The sequence below is a fragment of the Tursiops truncatus genome, chromosome 3 (genome assembly GCF_011762595.2).
Source record: "Tursiops truncatus isolate mTurTru1 chromosome 3, mTurTru1.mat.Y, whole genome shotgun sequence".
Classification (NCBI taxonomy): Eukaryota; Metazoa; Chordata; class Mammalia; order Artiodactyla; family Delphinidae; genus Tursiops; species Tursiops truncatus.
The window spans coordinates 161,551,582-161,563,256 of record NC_047036.1 but is presented as its reverse complement, the minus strand read 5'-3'; the positions used below and the strand labels follow the sequence as shown (position 1 = coordinate 161,563,256).

The window sequence follows — 11,675 nt, the reverse complement described above, 5'->3', positions numbered from 1 at the left end:
ATGATTTCTTTTTTTCTTTCTTTCAAATCTATTAAGGTGCATTTTATGTCCCAGAATGTGGTCTGTCTTGGTGAATGTTCCATGTGAACTTGAGAAGAATGTGTATTCTGCTGTTGTTGCCTGAAGTATTCCATAGATTACAATTAAGTCCAGTTGTTTCATCGTGCTGTTCAGTTCAACTTTGTCCTTCCTGATTTTCTGCTTGCTGGAATTTATGATTCATGATAAGGGGGTGTTGAAGTCTACCGCTATAGTAGTGGATTCATTTCTCCTTGCAGGTCTATCGGTTTTTTAAAAAAATAATTGATTTATTTATTTTGGCTGCACCAGGTCTTAGTTGTGGCATGTGGGATCTTTGTTGAGGCATGCAGGATCTTTTGGTTGCAGGATGCAGGATCTTGTGGTTGTGGCACACAGACTTCTTAGCTGCGGCATTTGGGCTATTAGTTGCGGCATGAGGGGGCTTTTAGTTGTGGCATGTGGGATCTTAGTTCCCCAGCCAGGGATCGAACCTGGGCCCCCTGCATTGAGAGTGCAGAGTCTTACCCAGTGGACCACCAGGGAAGTCCCTCTGTCCGTTTTTGCCTTGTATATTTTGCCCCTCTGTTGTTACACACATACACGTGAAGGATTGCTATGTCTTCTTGGAGACGTGGCCCCTATATAATTATGTACTGCCCTTCCTCATTCCTGTGAGTTTTCATTGCTCTGCAGTCTGCTTTGTCTGAAATTAATATAGCTATGCCAGTTTTCTTTTGTTTGGTGTTGGCATGGTATATGTTTCTCCATCCTTTTACTTTTATCTATCTCTGTGTTTATATTCAAAGTGTGCTTCTTGTAGACAACATATAATTAGGTCTTATTTTATTATCTACTATGACAGTTTGTGTCTTTCCATGTGGTATTTAGACCACTGATGCTTAAAATGATTGATACAGTTGGATTAATATCTACCATATTTTTTACTATTTTCTTACTATTTCTTTATTTACTTTGGCTCCGCCAGGTCTTAGTTGCAGCATGAGGGATCTTTAGTTGTGGCATGTGAACTCTTAGTTGCAGCATGCATGTGGGATCTAGTTCCCTGACCAGGGATCGAACCCAGGCCCCCTGCATTGGGAGTGTGGAGTCTTAGCCAGTGGACCACCAGGGAAGTCCCCACTTTAAAAGTTTTATCCTGCTTGGTATTCTCTGAGCTTCCTGAATCTGTGCCTTTGGTGTCTATCATTAATTATGGGAAGATCTCATTAATTAACTGAGATCTTCAGTTATTTCTCCTGTTCCTTTCTGTCTTCTCCTTCAGATATTTCCATTATGTTTATGTTACACCTTTTGTTAATTGTTCCAGAGTCTGTTCTTTTTGATCTTTATTTTCCCTTTGCATTTCATATTAGAAGGTTCTATTGGCATTTCTTCAAGCTCACTGATTGTTTCCTCAGACATTTCCAGTCTACTGATGAACCCCTCAAAGGCACTCTTCATTTCTGTTACAGTGTTTTCTATTTATTGCATTCCCCTGTGATTCTTAGGGTTTTCACCTCTGTTTACATTACCAATCTGTTCTTTTTTTTTAAAAAACATTTTTATTGGAGTATAATTGCTTTACAATGGTGTTTTAGTTTCTGCTTTATAACAAAGTGAATCAGTTATACATATACATATGTTTCCATATCTCTTCCCTCTTGTGTCTCCCTCCCTCCCACCCTCCCTATCCCATCCGTCTAGGTGGTCACAAACCACCGAGCTGATCTCCCTGTGCTATGCAGCTGCTTCCCACTAGCTATTTATTTTACGTTTGGTAGTGTATATATGTCCATGCCACTTCTCACTTTGTCACAGCTTACCCTTCCCCCTCCCCATATCCTCAAGTCCATTCTCTAGTAGGTCTGTGTCTTTATTGCCATCTTACCCCTAGGTTCTTCATGACCTTTTTTTTCCCCTTAGATTCCACATATCTGTGTTAGCATATGGTATTTGTTTTTCTCTTTCTGACTTACTTCACTCTGTATGAAAGAATCTAGGTCCATCCACCTCACTACAAATAACTCAATTTCATTTCCTTTTATGGCTGAGTAATATTCCATTGCATATATGTGCCACATCTTCTTTATCCATTCATCTCTTGCTGGACACTTAGGTTGCTTCCATGTCCTGGCTATTGTAAATAGAGCTGCAGTGAACGTTTTGGTACATGACTCTTTTTGAATTACGGTTTTCTCAGGGTATATGTCCAGCAGTGGGATTGCTGGGTCTTATGGTAGTTCTATTTTTAGCTTTTTAAGGAACCTCCATACTGTTCTCCATAGTGGCTATATCAATTTACATTCCCACCAGCAGTGCAAGAGTGTTCTCTTTTCTCCACACCCTCTCCAGCATTTATTGTTTGTAGATATTTTGATGATGGCCATTCTGACTGGTGTGAGATGATATCTCATTGTAGTTTTGATTTGCATTTCTCTAATGATTAATGATGTTGAGCATTCTTTGATGTGTTTGTTGGCAATCTGTATATCTTCTTTGGAGAAATGTCTATTTAGGTCTTCTGCCCATTTTTGGATTGGGTTGTTTGCTTTTTGTTATTGAGCTACATGAGCTGCTTGTAAATTTTGGAGATTAATCCTTTGTCAGTTGCTTCATTTGCAAATATTTTCTCCCATTCTGAGGGTTGTCTTTTAGTCTTGTTTATGGTTTGCTTTGCTGTGCAAAAGCTTTAAAGTTTCATTAGGTCCCATTTGTTTATTTTTGTTTTTATTTCCATTTCTCTAGGAGGCGGGTCAAAAAGGATCTTGCTGTGATTAATGTCATAGAATGTTCTGCCTATGTTTTCCACTAAGAGTTTGATAGTGTCTGGCCTTACATTTAGGTCTTTAATCCATTTTGAGTTTATTTTTGTGTATGGTGTTAGGGAGTGTTCTAATTTCATTCTTCTACATGTACCTGTCCAGTTTTCCCAGCACCACTTATTGAAGAGGCTGTCTTTTCTCCACTGTATATTTTTGCCTCCTTTATCAAAGATAAGGTGACCATATGTGCGTGGGTTTATCTCTGGGTTTCTATCCTGTTCCATTGATCTATATTTCTGTTTTTGTGCCAGTACCATACTGTCTTGATTACTGTAGCTTTGTAGTATAGACTGAAGTCAGAGAGCCTGATTCCTCCAGCTCCATTTTTCGTTCTCAAGATTGCTTTGTCTATTCGGGGTCTTTTGTGTTTCCATACAAATTGTGAAATTATTTGCTCTAGCTCTGTGAAAAATGCTAGTGGTAGTTTGATAGGGATTGCATTGAATCTGTAGATTGCTTTGGGTAGTAGAGTCATTTTCACAATGTTGATTCTTCCAATCCAAGAACATGGTATATCTCTACATCTATTTGTATCATCTTTAATTTCTTTCATCAGTGTCTTATAATTTTCTGCATACAGCTCTTTTGTCTCCTTAGGTAGGTTTATTCCTAGATATTTTATTCTTTTTGTTGTAGTGGTAAATGGGAGCGTTTTCTTAATTTCACTTTCAGATTTTTCATCATTAGTGTATAGGAATGCCAGAGATTTCTGTGCATTAATTTTGTATCCTGCTACTCTACCAAATTCATTGATTAACTCTAGTAGTTTTCTGGTAGCATCTTTAGGATTCTCTATGTGTAGTATCATGTCATCTGCAAACAGTGACAGCTTTACTTCTTCTTTTCCAATTTGTATTCCTTTTATTTCTTTTTCTTCTCTGATTGCTGTGGCTAAAACTTGCAAAACTATGTTGAATAATAGTGGTGAGAGTGGGCAACCTTGTCTTGTTCCTGATCTTAGTGGATATGGTTTCAGTTTTTCACTGTTGAGGATGATGTTGGCTGTGTGTTTGTCATATATGGCCTTTATTATGTTGAGGAAAGTTCCCTCTATGCCTACTTTCTGCAGGGTTTTTATCATAAATGGGTTTTGACTTTTGTCGAAAGCTTTCTCTGCATCTATTGAGATGATCATATGGTTTTTCTCTTTCAATTTGTTAATATGGTGTATCACGTTGATTGATATGCATATATTGAAGAATCCTTGCATTCCTGGAATGAACCCCAATTGATCATGTTGTATAATCCTTTTAATGTACTGTTGGATTCTGTTTGCTAGTATTTTGTTGAGGATTTTTGCATCTGTGTTCATCAGTGATATTGACCTGCAGTTTTCTTTGTGACATCTTTGTCTGGTTTTGGTATCAGGGTGATGGTGGCCTCATAGAATGAGTTTGGAAGTGTTCCTCCCTCTGCTATATTTTGGAAGAGTTTGAGAAGGATAGGTGTTATCTCTTCTCCAAATGTTTGATAGAATTTGCCTGTGAAGCCATCTGGTCCTGGGCTTTTGTTTGTTGGAAGATTTTTAATCACAGTTTCAATTTCAGTGGTTGTGATTGGTCTGTTCATATTTTCTATTTCTTCCTGGTTCAGTCTCAGCAGGTTGTGCATTTCTAAGAATTTGTCCATTTCTTCCAGGTTGTCCATTTTATTGGCGTAGAGTTGCTTGTAGTAATCTCTCATGATCCTTTGTATTTCTGCAGTGTCAGTTGTTACTTCTCGTTTTTCATTTCTAATTCTATTGATTTGAGTCTTCTCCCTTTTTTTCTTGATGAGTCTGGCTAATGGTTTATCAATTTTGTTTATCCTTTCAAAGAACCAGCTTTTAGTTTTATTGATCTTTGCTATCGTTTCCTTCATTTGTTTTTCATTTATTTCTGATCTGATCATTATGATTTCTTTCCTTCTGCTAACTTTGGGGTTTTTTTTGTTCTTCTTTCTCTAATTGCTTTAGGTGCAAGGTTAGGTTGTTTATTCGAGATGTTTCCTGTTTCTTAAGGTAGGATTGTATTGCTATAAACTTCCCTCTTAGAACTGCTGTTGCTGCATCCCATAGGTTTTCGGCTGTCGTGTCTCCATTGTCATTTGTTTCTAGGTATTTTTTGATTTCCTCTTTGATTTCTTCAGTGATCACTTGGTTATTAAGTAGTGTATTGTTTAGCTTCCATGTGTTTGTATTTTTTACAGATCTTTTCCTGTAATTTATATCTACTCTCATAGCGTTGTGGTTGGAAAAGATACTTTATACGATTTCCATTTTCTTAAATTTACCAAGGCTTGATTTGTGACCCAACATATGATCTATCCTGGAGAATGTTCCATGAGCACTTGAGAAAAATGTATATTCTGTTGGTTTTGGATGGCATGTCCTATAAACATCAATTAAGTTCATCTTGTTTAATGTATCATTTAAAGCTTGTTTTCTTATTTATTTTCATTGTGGTGATCTGTCCATTGGTGAAAGTGGGGTGTTAAAGTCCCCTACTATGATTGTGTTACTGTCAGTTTCCCCTTTTGTGGCTGTTAGTATTTGCCTTATGTATTGAGGTGCTCCTATGTTGGGTGCATAAATATTTACAATTGTTATATCTTCTTCTTGGATCAATCCCTTGATCATTATGTAATGTCCTTCTTTGTCTCTTCTAATAGTCTTTATTTTAAAGTCTATTTTGTCTGATACGAGAATTGCTACTCCAGCTTTCTTTTGATTTCCATTTGCATGGAATATCTTTTTCCATCCCCTCACTTTCAGGCTGTATGTGTCCCTAGGTCTGAAGTGGGTCTCTTTTAGACAGCATTTATATGGATCTTGTTTATGTATCCATTCAGCCAGTCTGTGTCTTTTGGTGGGAGCATTTAATCCATTTACATTTAAGGTAATTATCAATATGTATGTTCCTATTCCCATTTTCCTTAATTGTTTTGGGTTTGTTATTGTAGGTCTTTTCCTTCTCTTGTGTTTCTTGCCTAGAGAAGATCCTTTAGAATTTGTTGTAAAGCTGGTTTGGTGGTGCTGAACTCTCTCAGCTTTTGCTTGTCTGTAAAGGTTTTAATTTCTCCATCAGATCTGAACGAGATCCTTGCTGGGTAGAGTAATCTTGGTTGTAGGTTTTTCTCCATCACCTTAAGTATGTCCTGCCAGTCCTTTCTGGCTTGCAGAGTTTCTGCTGGAAGATCAGCTGTTAACCTTATGGGGATTCCCTTGTGTGTTATTTGTTGTTTTTCCCTTGCTGCTTTTAATATGTTTTCTTTGTATTTAATTTTTGATAGTTTGATTAATATGTGTCTTGGCGAGTTTATCCTTGGATTTATCTTGTATGGGACTCTATGTGCTTCCTGGACTTGAACTATTTACTTTCCCATATTAGGGAAGTTTTCAACTATAATCTCTTCAAATATTTTCAGTCCCTTTCTTTTTCTCTTCTTCTGGGACCCCTATAATTCGAATGTTGGTGCGTTTAATGTTGTCCCAGAGGTCTCTGGGACGGTCCTCAGTTCTTTTTATTCTTTTTTCTTTATTCTGCTCTGCAGTAGTTATTTCCACTATTTTATCTTCCAGGTCACTTATCCGTTCTTCTGCCTCAGTTATTCTGCTATTGATACATTGTAGAGTATTTTTAATTTCATTTATTGTGTTGTTCATCATTGCTTGTTTCCTCTTTAGTTCTTCTAGGTCCTTGTTAAATGTTTCTTGCATTTTCTCTATTCTATTTCCAAGATTTTGGATCATCTTTACTATCATTATTCTGAATTCTTTTTCAGGTAGACTGCGTATTTCCTCTTCATTTGTTAGGTCTGTTGGTTTTTTTTTTATCTTGCTCCTTTATCTGCTTTCTGTTTTTCTGTCTTCTTATTTTGCTTATTTTACTGTGTTTGGTGTCTCCTTTTTGCAGGCTGCAGGTTCGTAGTTCCTTTTGTTTTTGGTGTCTGTCCCCAGTGGCTAAGGTTGGTCAGTGGGTTTTGTAGGCTTCCTGGTGGAGGGGAGTAGTGCCTTGTTTCTGGTGGATGAGGCTGGATCTTGTGTTTCTGGTGGGCAGGTCCACGTCTGGTGGTGTGTTTTGGGGTGTCTGTGGCCTTATTATGCTTTTAGGCAGCCTCTCTGCTAATGGAGGGGGCTGTATTCCTGTCTTGCTAGTTGTTTGGCATAGGGTGTCCAGCACTGTAGCTTGCTGGTCATTGAGTGAAGCTGGTTGTTGGTGTTGAGATAGAGATCTCTGGGAGATTTTTGCCATTTGATATTACGTGGAGCTGGGAGGTCTCTGGTGGACCAATGTCCTGAACTCAGCTCTCCCACCTCAGAGGCTCAGGCCTGACACCTGGCTGGAGCACCTAGAGCCTTTCATCCACATGGCTCAGAATAAAAGGGAGAAAAAATAGAAAGAAAGAGGACAAAATAAAATAAAATAAAAGATAAAATAAAGTTATTAAAGTAAAAAATAATTATTAAGAAAAAATTTTAAAAAGTAAAAAAAAGACGGACAGAACGCTAGGAAAATTGGTGAAAGCAAAAGCTATACAGAGAAAATCTCACAGAGAAGCATACACATACACACTCACAAAAAGAAGAAAAGGGGAAAAAATAATATATCTTGCTCCCAAAGGCCACCTCCTCAATTTGGGATGATTCGTTGTCTATTCAGGTATTCCACAGATGCAGGGTGCATCAAGTTGATTGTGGAGATTTAATCCGCTGCCCCTGAGGCTGCTGGGTGGGATTTCCCTTTCTCTTCTTTGTTCACACAGCTCCCGGGGTTCAGCTTTGGATTTGGCCCCACCTCTGCATGTAGGTCACCTGAGGGTGTCTGTTCTTCGCTCAGACTGGACGGGGTTAAAGGAGCAGCTGGTTTGGCGGCTCTGGCTCACTCAGGACAGGGGGGAGGGAGGGGTACAGATGCAGGGTGAGCCTGCGGCGGCAGAGACCAGCATGACGGTGCACCAGCCTGAGGTGCACCGTGCGTTCTCCTAGGGAAGTTGTCCCTGGATCACGGGACCCTGGCGGTGGCGGGCTGCACAGGCTCCCAGGAGGGGAGGTGTGGATAGTGACCTGTGCTCGCACACAGGCTTCTTGGTGGCTGCAGCAGCAGCCTTAGCGTCTCATGCCCGTCTCTGGGGTCCGCACTGATAGCCACAGCTCGCGCCCCTCTCTGGAGCTCCTTTAAGCAACGCTCTTAATCCCCTCTCCTTGCGCACCAGGAAACATAGAGAAAAGAAAAAGTCTCTTGCCTCTTCAGCAGGTCCAGACTTTTTCCCAGACTCCCTCCCAGCTAGCTGTGGCGCACTAGCCCCCTTCAGGCTGTGTTCACGCAGCCAACCCCAGTCCTCTCCCTGCAATCTGACTGAAGTCTGAGCCTCAGCTTCCAGCCCCTGCCCGCCCCGGCGGGTGAGCAGACAAGCCTCTCGGGCTGGTGAGTGCTGGCCGGCACCGATCCTCTGTGCGGGAATCTCTTCACTTTGCCCTCCGCACCCCTGTTGCTGTTCTGTCCTCCGTGGCTCCGAAGCTTCCCCGCTCTGCCACCCGCAGTCTCCGCCCGCGAAGGAGCTTCTAGTGTATGGAAACCTTTCCTCCTTCAGAGCTCCCTCCCACTGGTGCAGGTCCCATCCCTATTCTTTTGTCTCTGTTTTTTCTTTTTTCTTTTGCCCTACCCAGGTACGTGGGGGAGTTTCTGGCCTTTTGGGAGGTCTGAGGTCTTTTGCCAGCGTTCAGTGGGTGTTCTATAGGAGCAGTTCCACGTGTAGATGTATTTCTGATGTATCTGTGGGGAGGAAGGTGATCTCCATGTCTCACTCTTCCGCCATCTTCTCAAATCCCCTACCCATCTGTTCTTGTATGACATCCACTCTTTCCATTAGAGCCTATATATAGCATGTTAATCACAGTCTGATAATTCCAACATCTTTGCTAAATCTGAATCTGGTTCTTTGCTTGCCTCGTCTCTTCAAACTTTGTTTTTTACGTCTTTTGGTAGATGTTTAAATTTGTTGTTGGAAGCTGCACCTGATATACTACGTGAAAGGAACTGAGTTAAATAGGACTTTACTGTAAGCTTTTACATTTCTCCTAGAGTTTCAGCTATGTTTACCATTTGCTGTAGGTGTCAGAGGCTGAAATATCCTCTTCAGTCAGGCACCGTTACAATAAACCAGAGCCCTGTGGGAGTGACCATATTGGTATAAATGTCTGGTATAGGAGGACTTCTACTAATAAGGTGCCAGTAAGGCTGATCACAACAAAGTAGTGGGTACTAAAGGCTGGGGGTTGAGTCTAATGCCTCCGAAAGGAGGAAGAACTGTTTAGAAGACCATGCATTAATTTTGCAATGTTAACATGGTCTGTCTAAGCAAGGCTTTCTGGCATTCTGTGAGAGCTGTAGCCTGAGGTTGTCAGGGAGGTAAAAGTTCCACCATATGCTTTTTTAAAAGAGCCCAGTGTTGCATATTTTAAGAAATTAATTGAACACAACAAAATGGTCAGAACACTGAAGGCAATAAGGAGTATCTTGGTGGGTTCTTGCCTTTTGGCTTCAGAAGTGGCGTCTGGTGACATAGATGAGTAATATACCTGTACAAGCATCTATCATGGTCAGAGCATAATGAGTAGCTCCTGAAGAGGGGTGAAGGGTCCTGTAAAGTCTATTTGCCATCAGCTGTAGGAGCCCCACCCTTAGTCTTGGAAGTTAAACCGATCAATTTTATTGCCAGTGGAATTTTAAAATGTGGAATAAGCTACATTTGTAAGTTAGCCAAGGCAGAGGGGGTCCTGGCATTCTATCTAGACCTTTAGGGCAGAGGCCTGTCAATGTTTTTTATATTTTATGGGCCTCCTGGGCCAAGGTTATAGCATCAGGTCCGAGGTGTAGGCATGTGTCTCAGAAACTCAGGTCAGTTTATTGGCTTGAGTATTGAAATGGGCCTTTGAAGCGTGAGGTTTATTACGTGCATGGATGTGTCTGACCTTGACTTATATTTGGGTAATTGTGAGGCAAGATATTATGAGTTCTTTATCCCTAAAGGGTTGACTTTGGATAAGAAGGTCTTGGTGGTGGTTGAACCAGACAGCTAGACCATTGGCAATGGCCTAAAAATTTGCAAAAAAGGGTGCAGATGCACCTGACTGTTGGCCAGGACATCCTCTAGTGCTAGAATGATTTCCAGGAGTTTGATTAATTGTGCTGATGCTTGGGTCCCTTCTTTGAATGGGGATGGTGGTTTGTTTTTTTTTTTAGGGATAGAAAGCAGCAGCTCTCCAGTGGACTCCTGATTGTGCTTGAAGCAACCGTCCATAAAACATACAAACCCTCCTGGTCACTCAGGTGATCTCAGAAGGCTTCTCAAGGGGCCATTGGGTCTAGAAAAAGGGAGACCTTCTCAGAGCCATTGCATCAAACTGAGGACAAGGGAAACACTTTCTCCTGTTGGTGGAATATGCCAGAAAGCCATGTTTCACTCTCTCTGCAAGTATTGTTATCTTTTCAATGAAGTGGTCTCTGTGGTGAAGCAAGCCTGAAGGGTGCTGCCTCATGACTCAAGGCAAAATGGGTAGCCAGCTGTACGTGGTCTTCAGCTCAGGGCCTGTGAGAGCCTCCAACTCCAGAAGGTCGAGTGGGTGGCAGTGGCTGTTCTAATTGGTGCAGCACTAGGGGGAGGAGCAGAGTTTCTTGCAGCCGAGTGCCCTGAGCAGTCTGTGGCCAGCATGGTATTTAGGCTCTGGGAGGTGTGACAGGCAGGCTTTGGATGTGGGGAGGGAAATACTCATAGAGTGCCCGTTGTCCCAACGGATTTTAGAACTGTCGCCCCACCCAAAGTTGATTTCACTAGTAACTTGTTAGTGGAGCTGCTAATTGTGACAGTGGGGGCTGTTGATGCTGAGAGACATGTGCCCCATGACATGATTTCTTTTTTTTAACATCTTTATTGGAGTATAATTGCTTTACAATGGTGTGTTAATTTCGGCTTTATAACAAAGTGAATCAGTTATACATATACATCTGTTCCCATATCTCTTCCCTCTTGCATCTCCCTCCCTCCCACTCTCCCTATCCCACCCCTGTAGGTGGTCACAAACCACCTAGCTGATCTCCCTGTGCTATGTGGCTGCTTCCCACTAGCTATCTATTTTACATTTGGTAGTGCCATTCTCTCACTTTGTCCCAGCTTACCTTTCCCCCTCCCCATATACTCAAGTCCATTCTCTAGTAGGTCTGTGTCTTTATTCCCATCTTACCCCTAGGTTCTTCATGACCTTTTTTTATTTTTTCTTAGATTCCATATATATGTGTTAGCATACGGTATTTGTCTTTCTCTTTCTGACTTACTTCACTCTGTATGACTCTAGGTCCATCCACCTCACTACAAATAACTCAATTTCGTTTCTTTTAATGGCTGAGTAATATTCCATTGTATATATGTGCCACATCTTCTTTATCCATTCATCCGATGGTGGACACTTTGGTTGCTCCATCTCCTGGATATTGTAAATAGAGCTGCAATGGACATTTTGGTACATGACTCTTTTTGAATTATGGTTTTCTCAGGGTATATGCCCAGTAGTGGGATTGCTGGGTCATATGGTAGTTCTATTTGTATTTTTTTAAGGAACCTCCATACTGTTCTCCATAGTAGCTGTACCAATTCACATACCCACCAGCAGTGCAAGAGTGTTCCCTTTTCTCCATACCCTCTCCAGCATTTATTGTTTCTAGATTTTTTGATGATGGCCATTCTGACCGGTGTGAGATGATATCATATTGTAGTTTTGATTTGCATTTCTCTAATGATGTTGAGCATTCTTTCATGTGCTTGTTGGCAATCTGTATATCTTCTTTGGAGAAATGT

The 11,675-nt window shown here is 41.0% G+C and overlaps 1 non-coding gene across 1 annotated transcript; it reads right to left on the bottom strand.

Annotated features, from left to right (window-relative positions):
- Nucleotides 1-491: 491 nt before the first annotated feature.
- Nucleotides 492-564, bottom strand: TRNAE-CUC (transfer RNA glutamic acid (anticodon CUC)). Its single transcript has one exon. It is a non-coding gene; the product is annotated as a tRNA-Glu (tRNA).
- Between the last annotated feature and the right edge of the window lie 11,111 nt (nt 565-11,675).